Raw genomic sequence first — 11,550 nt, forward strand, 5'->3', positions numbered from 1 at the left:
CTATATCAAATTGCTTCTTGTCTCGGGGAGGAGGGAGGGAAGGGAGAAAGGGAGAAAAATTTGGAGCTCAAAACCTTACAAAAATGAATGTTGAAAACTGTCTTTACATGTAATTGGAAAAAAAATTTAAAACTACTAAGTGGGAAAAAGTTTGCTGCTCCCTGTTCTCCTTTCCTTACTCTGGGTTCCTTTCTAGCCAAATTGGCCTATTTGCTATTCCCTGATCTCCTACTTTCTCAATACTGCAAAAGCTATTTGTTCCCCATGGTTAGATGTCACAGAGTAGGTGGCAATGCCTTAACTGTATAAGTGTTAGAAAGGCCACTAGTATGTCTTCCATCCTTATCAAAGGGAGTACTAACCTTCTCTCTTTTCATATAACAAAGTGGCACAGTGGATAGAACACTGGCCCTGACATTAGGAGGACCAGAATTCAAAGGTTTGTTTTGTTAGGGGAAGCTATGTGGCATAGTGGATAAAACACTGGCCATGGAGTCAGGAGGATCTGAGTTCAATCTCACCTCACACACTTACTAGTTGTGTGACCCTGGGCAAGTAACTTAACCCCAATTGCTTTGAGAACATCTGGGGCCATGTTCTGCCATCCTGATAGCTATCTTGCCACTGAACCCAGATGGCTCTGGAGGAAAGAGTTACACTGGGCCTCTTGGCTGTTCCTCAGAATACTCCACCTCTGTACTCCAAACTTTTGCCCTGGATGTTTCCCATGCCTGGAATGCTTTCTCTCCTCATGTCTTTCTTAGTTTCCCTGGCTTTCCTCAAGACAACTCAAATCCAGACTTCTGCAGGAGGCCATTCATAGTCACTGCCCACTGCTAGTGCCTTCTCTCATTCATTACCTTCCATTTATACAGTAAATATCTTGCATGTAGTTAGTTGCATGTTTGTCTCCCCTCCCCCCTTAAAATGAGGGCTCCTTGAGAGCAGGTACTATGTTTTTTTATCTTTCTTTGCATCTCCAAGCTTTGATATGGTGCCAGGCATATAGCAAGTGCTTAATACTTGTTGATCTTTAAGTTTCATACCACACCCAGTAAAATAGCAAAGATGACAAAGAGAATGAAACTAGTCAATGTTGGAGAGGTTGCAGAAAGGCAGGAATATTAAGGCATTGTTGGTAGGATTGTGATTTCATTGACTGGGGGATGGCTAAACAAACTGTGGTACATGAATGTTATAGAAATAATAAATGCCAGAATTAATAAATGTGATGAATACAAAGAAGCATAAGACGACATGTGAACTGATGCTAAATCAAGTAAGCAAAGTCAAAAAAGACAATGTACAGAAATGTGAATGAAAAGAAAAACAACCATAAAATAATCAAAAATGAATGTAGAAGAATTATAAAGTACAAGCTAACCACAAAGAAAATATGTGAAAAGACACCTCCCCTTACTTTGCAGATGTTGGGGGGTTTTCTATGGATATGGAACAATGCACATATTTTAAGATTTTTTTCAGTGTTTTGATTAGGTTTTGCCTATTTTTCTCTTGCTCTTCTTTTTCAAAATGTTTGTAATACGGAATAGCTCTCTGGGAAGAAGAGGGATACAGAGGAAAATTTAGGTGATATAAAATAAGGGCTCAATAAAATATTATTTTCAAAAATAAATGCTTGTTGACTAACTTACTGACTAGTTGTAAGGTGATGGTAAAATGCCAATGATAGACTAAAGTAAAAGGGGACCTGCCTGGGATTAAGGAAAATTTAGAAGCTAGTTCCAGCTTTGCCACTGATGGAACAGGTAACCTTGGGAAAAAATTACTCAATTTTCCTTCATTTATACAATGGTATTAGTAATGCCCTTAGGTATTGTGAGGGGAAAATGCCCTAATTTCTTTTGATTTATGATTTATGGGAAAGTTCTTAGGAAGAAGGAGCAATAAATATTAGCATTAAATAAACTCAAGGCTTATATTCATTGTTCTCTGTGATTGTTCTCATCAGCTTATTTATTGCTGACGTGGTAGTCAACACCAGATCCTGTGGGTTTTTCTAATTCTTAGTTTGATAACAAAATTTGTATTTATATATCCCTTTATTAGAACACCTCTTTTTATCTTACTTGACTCCCTTTCCCAAATAGCCTTGTAAGATAGAGCACGCAGGTATTATTATTTCCCTTAACTACCAATCTGCTTGCCAACCTCCCTTCATTTTTCTCTCTGCCAGCATTCAGCTGACCCTCTTATCCACATTTCCACAAGAGGAAGTCTGGAGAATCCACTGTGATCTGACTCATTACCCCCTTCCAAATGGTCATGGGCCTGCCCTCTCCCGTACACATGGAAACCACTTTGATAATCAGGTAGCTACCAGCTACAATCCTTCCGTTAAGATGGCCCTTGCCAGCATCCTTCAGAACCTCTACACCACCATGCATAAGGCCCCTTGGGCCTTTCTATCTAACCACAGCTGAGTCCCAAGGATTATCAGCTCTTTCTATTCATTCTACAGCTGAAGCCTCCTATGTCTCTCCCAATTATAGAATTAATTCCTTGAAGCGAGGGATCATCTTATTTATATCTATCTCTATATCTATATCTATCCCCAAAGTTTTAGCAAAATGTTTGGCACACAGTAAATATTTAATACATGCTTTTTTATTCCATTTTTTAACTGAGGAAACTTAAGTCCCAGGAAGTTAAATAATTTATATAAGTTCACCCAGCTAATAAGTGGCAGTCAGGATTTGAACCAAGTTCTTCCAACCCCCAATCTACTTCTCTTTATGCTTTCTCTCTCCATATTGACCACATTGTACATAAGGTCAACCTGGATGGCTAGTCTTCAATAAAGCAAAAGAAATAATATGGTACAGTAGAAAGAACAGTGTTCCTGGAATCAGAGAATCTAGATTCAAATCTTATCTCTGAAGCATCCTATAGGAGTGACCTTAGGCAAGTCATTCAATATTGTTGAGTCTCAATTTACTCATCTGAAAAATGAGGGGTTTGGACTAGATGGTTTCTGGGGTTTATTCAAGATATATAAACTGTCTGGCCCTCAGTTTCCCTATTTGAAAATTAATAGAATCAACTATTTGATAGGTAAGGTCTCTTCCAGGTTTAACATTTTGTGACTACATAAAACTCCTTTTTTGGGGATCATTTTGGGGTTTCTTGTAATTTCTAACCCCATGTCTCCTCTGATTACAACAAGCAACAAAGAGCAACATCTCACAAAGCCCTTTGCCACCTGGAGAAGTATATCTTCCAGAGAAGCCAGCAGAAGACCTCACAAGGACATTCTTCTGAACCAACAGGATTCTCCTCAGAGGCTTGGACCAACCAAAAAGTTATCTACAGTTCAAAACTATGAACTGCTTTCCTGCAGCTGAAATTCCGTCTTACACTGTGTGAAATCAGTCAAACAGTTAGTTATGCAGATTTTTCTATTAGATTTCTTCAGCTTAACTGATTCTGAAAGCTCTGAGCCACTGACTACAGTAAAAATACTGATTTTCATGGTTTGGCACACTATCAAGACAAAATCCTCAGGTCAGTCACTACAGAGAAGAGTTGCAACAAGGGCTGATTCTTCCTTTGAATTCAGTCCTAGCTGTATTTTATTTCAGGCTGCTGCTAGATCTTTGCCCACCTTCCCCCTGGCTGGTACCAATACATGGCAGGTAAATGGAACACAATGCTAATTTTATTTTGTCACTCCCTGGAGGGATGCTGAGCTGATTAAAAAGATTCCCTGGATTAGTGCTTTTTGAGAGAAATAAGGTAGAAATAGTCCTAATCGAGACAAACTCTAAACCTCAAGAAAGTGATGTGAAAGTCACAATATGTTTTAAAGGAAACAGATGGCACTTACAAAAGACTAGGTTGTCTTAATTATTCCAAAAGTAAATAAGGTGAATAACAGGTAACACTTAGAAGACAGAGAATGAGAAAATAATTAAAAGACAGCAGCTAAGCACAGAAAACAGGAGAGACACTTCCCTGTTTAATTAATATTCTTGCTTCCCTCAAGAGGGAGCCTGGCATAGTAAAAAAAGGACTGACTGGGAGATCAGAAGACCTGGATTCAAATCTTAAATCTGCCACCAACTTTCTGTGTTATGTGATGCATTTGAGTAATCCTCCCTTTAGACTCCCATTTCTATATTTGTAAAATGAAAATTTGGAAGAGATAATAACAGAGTATCCTTCCAGGCCTAAATGTCCATGGGGCTATTTCCCTTTAAGTCACATAAAGAGTCTAAATGAGATGGATAAAATACTCCCCAGTCAAATAGCATAGCATATGTAAATAAACTTCCCTGGAGCAGATGTGTTTTTGGAAGAATGAGAAAGGCTCTGGGTCCCAATATGAGGTCAGTGTATCTGCACATGCCTACTGCTGGCCTCATCAGTATGCAGGTCTTGTATCCCAAAGCAATGTTTGGCAGAATAGTATAAGAACCTGGAATTTTCCATTCTTCCATCAGCCTAATCAGAAAGGACTCAAAATTTAATTAATTTGCATCAAAACTCCTCCCTCTTTCAAATTAATAATCTACTATAGGTCAACCATAAATCATTTAGTATTAAAAGTCATGTGTAGTAATTACTCCTTTTCATTTCAGTGCCTTAAACTAGATTATAATTATTAGTCACACCACAGCCTTTATTCAGAGTCTAGCTACAACCAACACAAAACACAGGTTTTAAATGTTTGTGAGAGTATTAGAATACATTTAAATGTTAGATGACTTGCCCAAGATCACAAGGCAATAAGTGGCAGAATTGGTATTTGATGTGGTATTTTCCCCCAATATACCAAATTCAAATCAAATTATGTTTCCACTATTCCTCACTTCTACCCTCAAAACATAGAATGTTAGGATATAGAATCATTGCATTCAGATATGAAATGGTCCTCAGAGATAATCTGGCTCAAACCTTACTTTACAGATTAAAAACCTGAGGCCTAGAATGCTCAAAGGATTTCTCTAAGTTTCCAAAGAGAGAGGGTATCTCATTTCTCTCTAGTAACTTGATTGTAATGATACATTCAGAATGAAGGCCCTAGAGAGACAATTTCATGGAAAGTATGCTACACTTAGAGTCAGAATCTCTGGTATACAGTCCAATTTCCTTCACTGAGGCTGAATTTGAACTCGTCTTCCTGACTCCAGGTTCAGAGCTTTACCCACTGTGTACCCTAGCTGCCTAAGGATTAATAACCTATCTTCCTGGGTCAATGTAAGGATAAAATGAAATAATATTTTTAAAGCACTTAGCACAGTGCCTGGTGGTGGTATAGTGGATAGGGTGCTGGCTTTATAGTCAGGAAGAGGTGAGTTCAAATCCAGCCTCAGACATTTGACTAGCTGCGTGACCCTGGGCAAGTCACTTAATCATGTTTGCTTCATTTCCTCATCTGTAAAATGATCTAGAGAAAGAAAGGGCAAACTACTCCAGTATCTCTGCCAAGAAAATACCAAATGGGGTCACGAAGAGTTGGACATGACTGAAAGCAACTCAACAACATGCCCATTTTGCTTATTATTATAGCTTATTTTGTGTGATATTTCACTACATTGATGGATCTATGATCAATCTCATAAGTGTGGATACTTCCTCCCAGAGTGAATATCTTAGCTCACCTCATTGTTTTATCTGACTCTTTTCCATATTTTTCTATCAGTCCTCCATTGTGAAGGGCAAGGATGAGGACCTGCCCAACATGCAGGGGACCTTGTTCGGGATATTTTAACATTACACAAGTTCCATAGGCTCGCTATTAGTTATCTTTCTCTCTAGATATTGGGACTGTCTTTTGATTTTTCACACTGACTGACAAATGGTAGGTCCTTAATAAATGTTTTTTGGCTAACTGACTTTATAACTGGCCCCATCTCTCTTTTTTTTTTATTCAGGGCAATGAGGGTTAAGTGACTTGCCCAGGGTCACACAGCTAGCGTCAAGTGTCTAAGGCCAGATTTGAACTCAGATCTTCCTGAATCCAGGGCTAACACTGTGCCAACAGCTGCCCCCCTCTGTCTCGTTTTATACTTTTATGTCATTTCTTGGATGCAAGTTATCATTCACAATATACTACAACATGTTTATCATTAGTAGTCTCCTTACAGCTAGTTCAATTTTATTTTCTGAAATTGGATTGTTTAATTTCATGCTCTGTTAATTTGGGTATTTTATATTTTTGTAGAGAACCCATTTATTTTAACATCCTTGGTTTTTCTGGAGGGTAGTGGCATATGTTAAGTTCTGTTAATTATTTTTATTTCTTCTGTGTGGTGATTCTACCTTGTTCATTTTTATTTTGTTAATTTTATTTTCTCTCCCAGTACTTTGTAATCAGACTGGTTAAAGGTTTATCTGTTATGTCAGTCTTTTCAAAGAATAAACTTTCAGTTTTGTTTATTCTATATCTTTTATTGGTTTCCAATTTATCTATTTCTCCTCTAATTTTCAAGATTCCTTTTTTTCTTGTGAGTTTATTTGATGAATTTTAATTGTATGTTTGGTTCATTAATCTTTACTTTTTCAACTTTGTTCATGTGCATCTTCAGGGATATAGTTTTTTCCTCTGAAGACTGCTTTAGCAGTGTCCTTGGAAGTCTTGGGTGTTGTCTTCTCATTAACATTGACTTTCAAAGAGTTATTAATTGTTTATATGATCTGTTGTTCTACCCAGTCATTACTCAAGATGTTATTTTTAAATGTAAAGAGGTCAGAGGAATTTGACTCCCTACCAACCACTGTGGTTTATGTAATCATGGAAATCAAAGAATAGATAGCAGAAGAAATAAGGTGATAATGTGTAAATAAGCTGTTAACACCTGGTCATGCATTGCAAAGTGTGAACAATTTTGATGGAATTAAATGAAGTCTAGTCATTAGAGGAGAAGGAAACTGGTTATGCTTGAGAGGCAATTGCTCTTAGTGGGATAAAATGAGAGAGAAGAATTCTCTGTATGACGACCTGAACTCCACACTTTCAGATTGAGTTTACTTTTAAGGACCACCCAGAGACTTACCTATCTTTTGCTAAATGTAATGCTCCATATTGAAATCAATCAAAGTTTTCCCACTTCCTAAAATGTGAAGATGTTAACACCTCATTAAGAAATTAAAACTTTACTATCTTTTGATTACATCAACATCACCTGGGTGCAAGAATACTTTTATAATAAGAATTCATTTAGACTTCTTCCTCCTGCTTTTGTTCTCCATATTATTTGCTATTTTTCTTGAGTTATGTTCTTTACAGGATACATTCAGTCTTTCTGATTTTTTTCATTTACTTATAATTCCTCTCTGCCCACAAACACACCTATTTTTATAAATAATCACATGGTGCTGAAAAATATGTTCATTCTTTAATGATTCCATTTAGAAGGTATCTTAAGTATTTTAGCTCTAAATTCTCCAACTTCACTTTGTTCTATACTTTTATTTTTTTGTTTCTCTTTTTGCTAGATTTGTCCAATTCTAAGAGAAGAACATTAAAGTCCTAGAATTAATATACTAATATCTATGTCTTTTTGCAATTAAATTTACCTTTTATGACTCTAGACACTATACCATTTGGTGAATTTACATTTGATATGTCCATTACCTATGGTTCCTTTGGTGTGTATAAGTAAAGAGTTGAAAGACCTTCATTAAGTATCTACCATGGGCATAACACCACACTAGAAGTCAAAGGAGATATTAAGTTTAGATAAAACATGGTAATTTACAAACTGATAAGGCACATGGCACACACACTAAATTCTATAATAAGAAAAGATACATAAATCTGTAAGAGAAGTGCTAAGGGAGTGTTATGTGAGGTGCTTATATAGGAAAAACTAATTATTGACTGTTTCTAAGGAAGGCTTTATAAAGGAAGTGATGAATGAGCTAGACTTTAAAAGACTGCAAGTAAGATATTAGTAGTTAAGGAGGAAACCTAAAGGTAGAAAGAGGGATCAGCAATAAAAGAACTATCCTAGGGAAGACAAATAGTTGAGACTGGCTAGAGCATGCAATGAAGGAATAAAAAATAAATATATTAAGCTCACTGGGTGCCAACCACTATGCTAAGTGCTGGGATAAAAAGAGAAAAATGAAGACAATCCAGGCTCCCAAAGAGCTCACACTATAATTGGGGGAGATGACACATAGAAGAAAGTTTGGCTGCAGGGTAGATGGAAAGGCCCCTGTAACGGTGGGTTACAGGGGTCCCTAATTAACACATATAGGTCAGTTGATAGTACCAGGGGACTGAAATGCATGGGCTAGTTTGGGCAATTCTTAGATAAATTCGATCAAGGAGGAGATGGAGGTGGGAATGTTAATAGGTCATTTTTTTTTCTTTCTTTTTTTTCTTTTTTTGTTGTGCGTGAGGCAATTGGGGTTAAGTGAATTGCCCAGGGTCACACAGCTAGTAAGTGTTAAGTGTCTGAGTTTGGATTTGAACTCAGGTCCTCCTGAATCCAGGGCCGGTGCTCTATCCACTGCACCATCTAGCTGCCCATTAATAGGTCATTTTAATGATTCTGATGAGTGAAAATGATAGCCTATACTAAATTCTTGAGAGTAGAAATACAAAGATGAAAGACAACGTAGGTATTAATATACTTTGAAAGGTCATCAATAGGGCAAATATCAAAATGTATCTAAATGGGATAGGCACTTATAAAGTATTTCAACTTGAAATCTTTGTTCTAATATCTTTGAAAAGGAATTTATTGGGCAGGCTCAGTGGATAAAGCACCAGCTCTGGATTCAAGAGGACCTGAGTTCAAATCCGAACTCAGACATTTGATAGCTGTGTGACCCTGGGCAAGTCACTTAACCTTCATTACCCTGCAAAACAAAAAACAAAACACAAAAAAGAAAGAAAAGGAATTTATCCCATGTGGAAGGGAAAAAAACCCACAATATTTTAAAGCATCAATTTGCCTCAATTTTGAGCTAGAAATTCCAATTTTAGCAAGCTCTCAAATGTAACTAGTATTGGACTGGATAGTGACATATAGGCAAACCTGTCCTCAAATGGACGGGTCTCTACATGTAGTAATGCAGAAAGTAGTCTTGATGAAGCTAGAATGACATGAATAAGCTATAGCGAAGTCCCCAAGAACTGCAGGAGAATGAACCCCTCGGAGAATCTGCTTGAGTCCCTCAAGAACAAAATTCAAATGGCAACAAATATTTCCAACCCTGAATAAATGGCCATATTTGAATATCAAGTATGTAATTATTCTTCTGCCTGGTAGAGCCAGCTGTTGCCAACCAGACGCTTAATTTTTAAAATGAGTTTATTCTTACATTAGCAGTATGGAAAGCAGTGAACAAGCCAATAAATCTATTTGTTTAACAATGGTACTGAAAAATATCATGACTCCTGCAAATTTGAATTTCTTTTCATAGGGGATTTAGTGATGTCTCAGCAGAAGCAGATTTCAGCGATGGAATTCCAAATCTGTTTTTGATACCTTCTTTGGGTTTTTTGAGCTCGACCAGTTTTGTGGTATCATTAAGAAAGTTATGACTTTGAAGTTTGGTGTCTAGTCCCAATTCTACCACTATTTTGTTTCATGAACTGTACAAGTCACATCAGCTCTTTGGGCCTCAGTTACCTTATCTGTAAAATGGAGAGGAAGAAAATAATAATATGCTTTCAGTGAGGCTCCCATCTTGGTTTCAAGTCAGGTTGATTGTGAACGTCGGTGGGCAAAGTCCCTACTTTGTGACTCCTTATCTTCTTCGGGAGTTCACATCTCCCCCCCCCCACCATGGGGTAATGAGGGTTAAGTGACTTGCCCAGGGTTGCACAGCTAGTAAGTGTCAAGTGTCTAAGTCCAAATTTGAACTCAGGTCCTCCTGAATCCAGGACCAGTGCTTTCTCCACTGTGCCACCTACCTGCCCCCAGATTTCACATCTTCTCAAGCCATGTGGACAGTTTGTGAATGAGAATCAGGAGAGTGCTTATGGTGAACTCACTCTGCTCAGTTACTAGGGGCAGGTGGAAGTGTTGTAAGTTTTATTTATGTTCACTCATGGTTACTTTTAGTTTTTTTAAGGATTTCTTCTTGGTCCACCCCCTTGTGCTAGGAGGCTTAGCAGCTATGTGTTGGTTTCTATAGATGACTAGAGGGAAAGGTATCTGGAGTCCATTAGTCCTAGGGTTTGTCTTGTCAGATTAACCAATGAGAAAAGAGGAAAAGGCCATGATAAGTTACAGGGTTAGGAAAAAATAGAAGTTTAGTGTAACAATTGGAGTGACGCCACCTGCTGGAAAGTTACTGTAGGAAAGCACCGCCATGAGGAGAAAACCTCTGAGGGCAAGGCATGTGGTCAGTTCCTTGGCATCAGAAAGTGACGTTTGCTCGCGGGTACTGTCTATCAAAGCTACCAGCCATTTATCTTAGAGTTGTGTGTGCATGTGGATGCGATGTTCCCAGTTTCACAGGAGGCTTGTGGGAGGAAGAAGGGGCAAGGCTGGCTCTCTCACTTTCGTCAGGACTCTCATGAAGAGTGGAGCAGAAATGGGGGCTTCCTGAGATAGATAGCTGAATCTAGGCCTCTTTCTCTCTCTCTTCACCAAACTCTTATTCTCCTTAATAAATGCTTAAATGTCTAACTCTTGCTAAAGCTTATAATTTATTGGCAACCACTCATTAGATATTTTAGACAGACTAGCTAGGATTTTAGCCCCTTACATTAGTAAAGGCACAGTGTAGATATCCAGATGCAAAGAGGGCTGGTTATTTGGACAAGAGGTGTTAAACATACAGAAAGAGGGCAACACTCCCTGGTGCAGAGAACTAGATTAAAATGTAATTAGAAAATATTTAACAAAATAAAAACACAATTGAACATAGGTAATACAAATACGTGATTTTCTAAGTCAAAATGTGGCCCATAGGGTCTTATGTACACAGGAGTCCTTATGTACAATTCAGTTGCTTCCTGTTGCCTATTGAGTTTGCTATCACTATCTATAGGGAATAAGAAAATGACTTCAATTCCACCATCAAAAACCATGCTAGCCAGAAAGATGTGAATAGTAGAATTTACTTTGGGCAAAGAAGTGGAAACAAATTATAGTGGGGAAAGAGTGAGAATGACTTCCATGGGGTCAAAGTGTAGTGATCTCTAAACAAGGGATAAGGGAGGTACAAGGCCCAAAACCTTAAAGAATAGAACTCTGGAACCCAGAATGAGATGAGGCTTCCTCACCAAGATATTGAACAGGGACATAGGGATGCCCCCAGAGTATGACTAATGGACAAAGAAATGATCAGCATTGGAGGAATATACCAACTCCAGCTTCTAATTGAAGGCTAGGAAAGTTGATTCTAGATGGCTGCAATAAAGAAGCCTGATCATTCAAATCCACAAGAAAGACTGGTATTAAGCTAGCATCAAGACATAGTTTTAATAATAGATCAGGAGAAAGGGATAAGAGAAAAGGAAATTAAGAGTGGATCTGATCACCTGTATTTGGAACTTAAGGCTAGGATGAAAAAGAGAAATGACATTAGGAGGTAAGGAATACTGAAGGAGAGAGTGAC

General features: G+C 37.9%; 1 pseudogene; it reads right to left on the reverse strand.

The window, feature by feature from the left end:
- Positions 1-264: 264 nt before the first annotated feature.
- Positions 265-384, reverse strand: LOC122745146 (annotated as a pseudogene).
- Positions 385-11,550: the final 11,166 nt, after the last annotated feature.

The sequence above is a fragment of the Dromiciops gliroides genome, chromosome 2, assembly GCF_019393635.1.
Source record: "Dromiciops gliroides isolate mDroGli1 chromosome 2, mDroGli1.pri, whole genome shotgun sequence".
In the NCBI taxonomy this organism is placed as follows: Eukaryota; Metazoa; Chordata; class Mammalia; order Microbiotheria; family Microbiotheriidae; genus Dromiciops; species Dromiciops gliroides.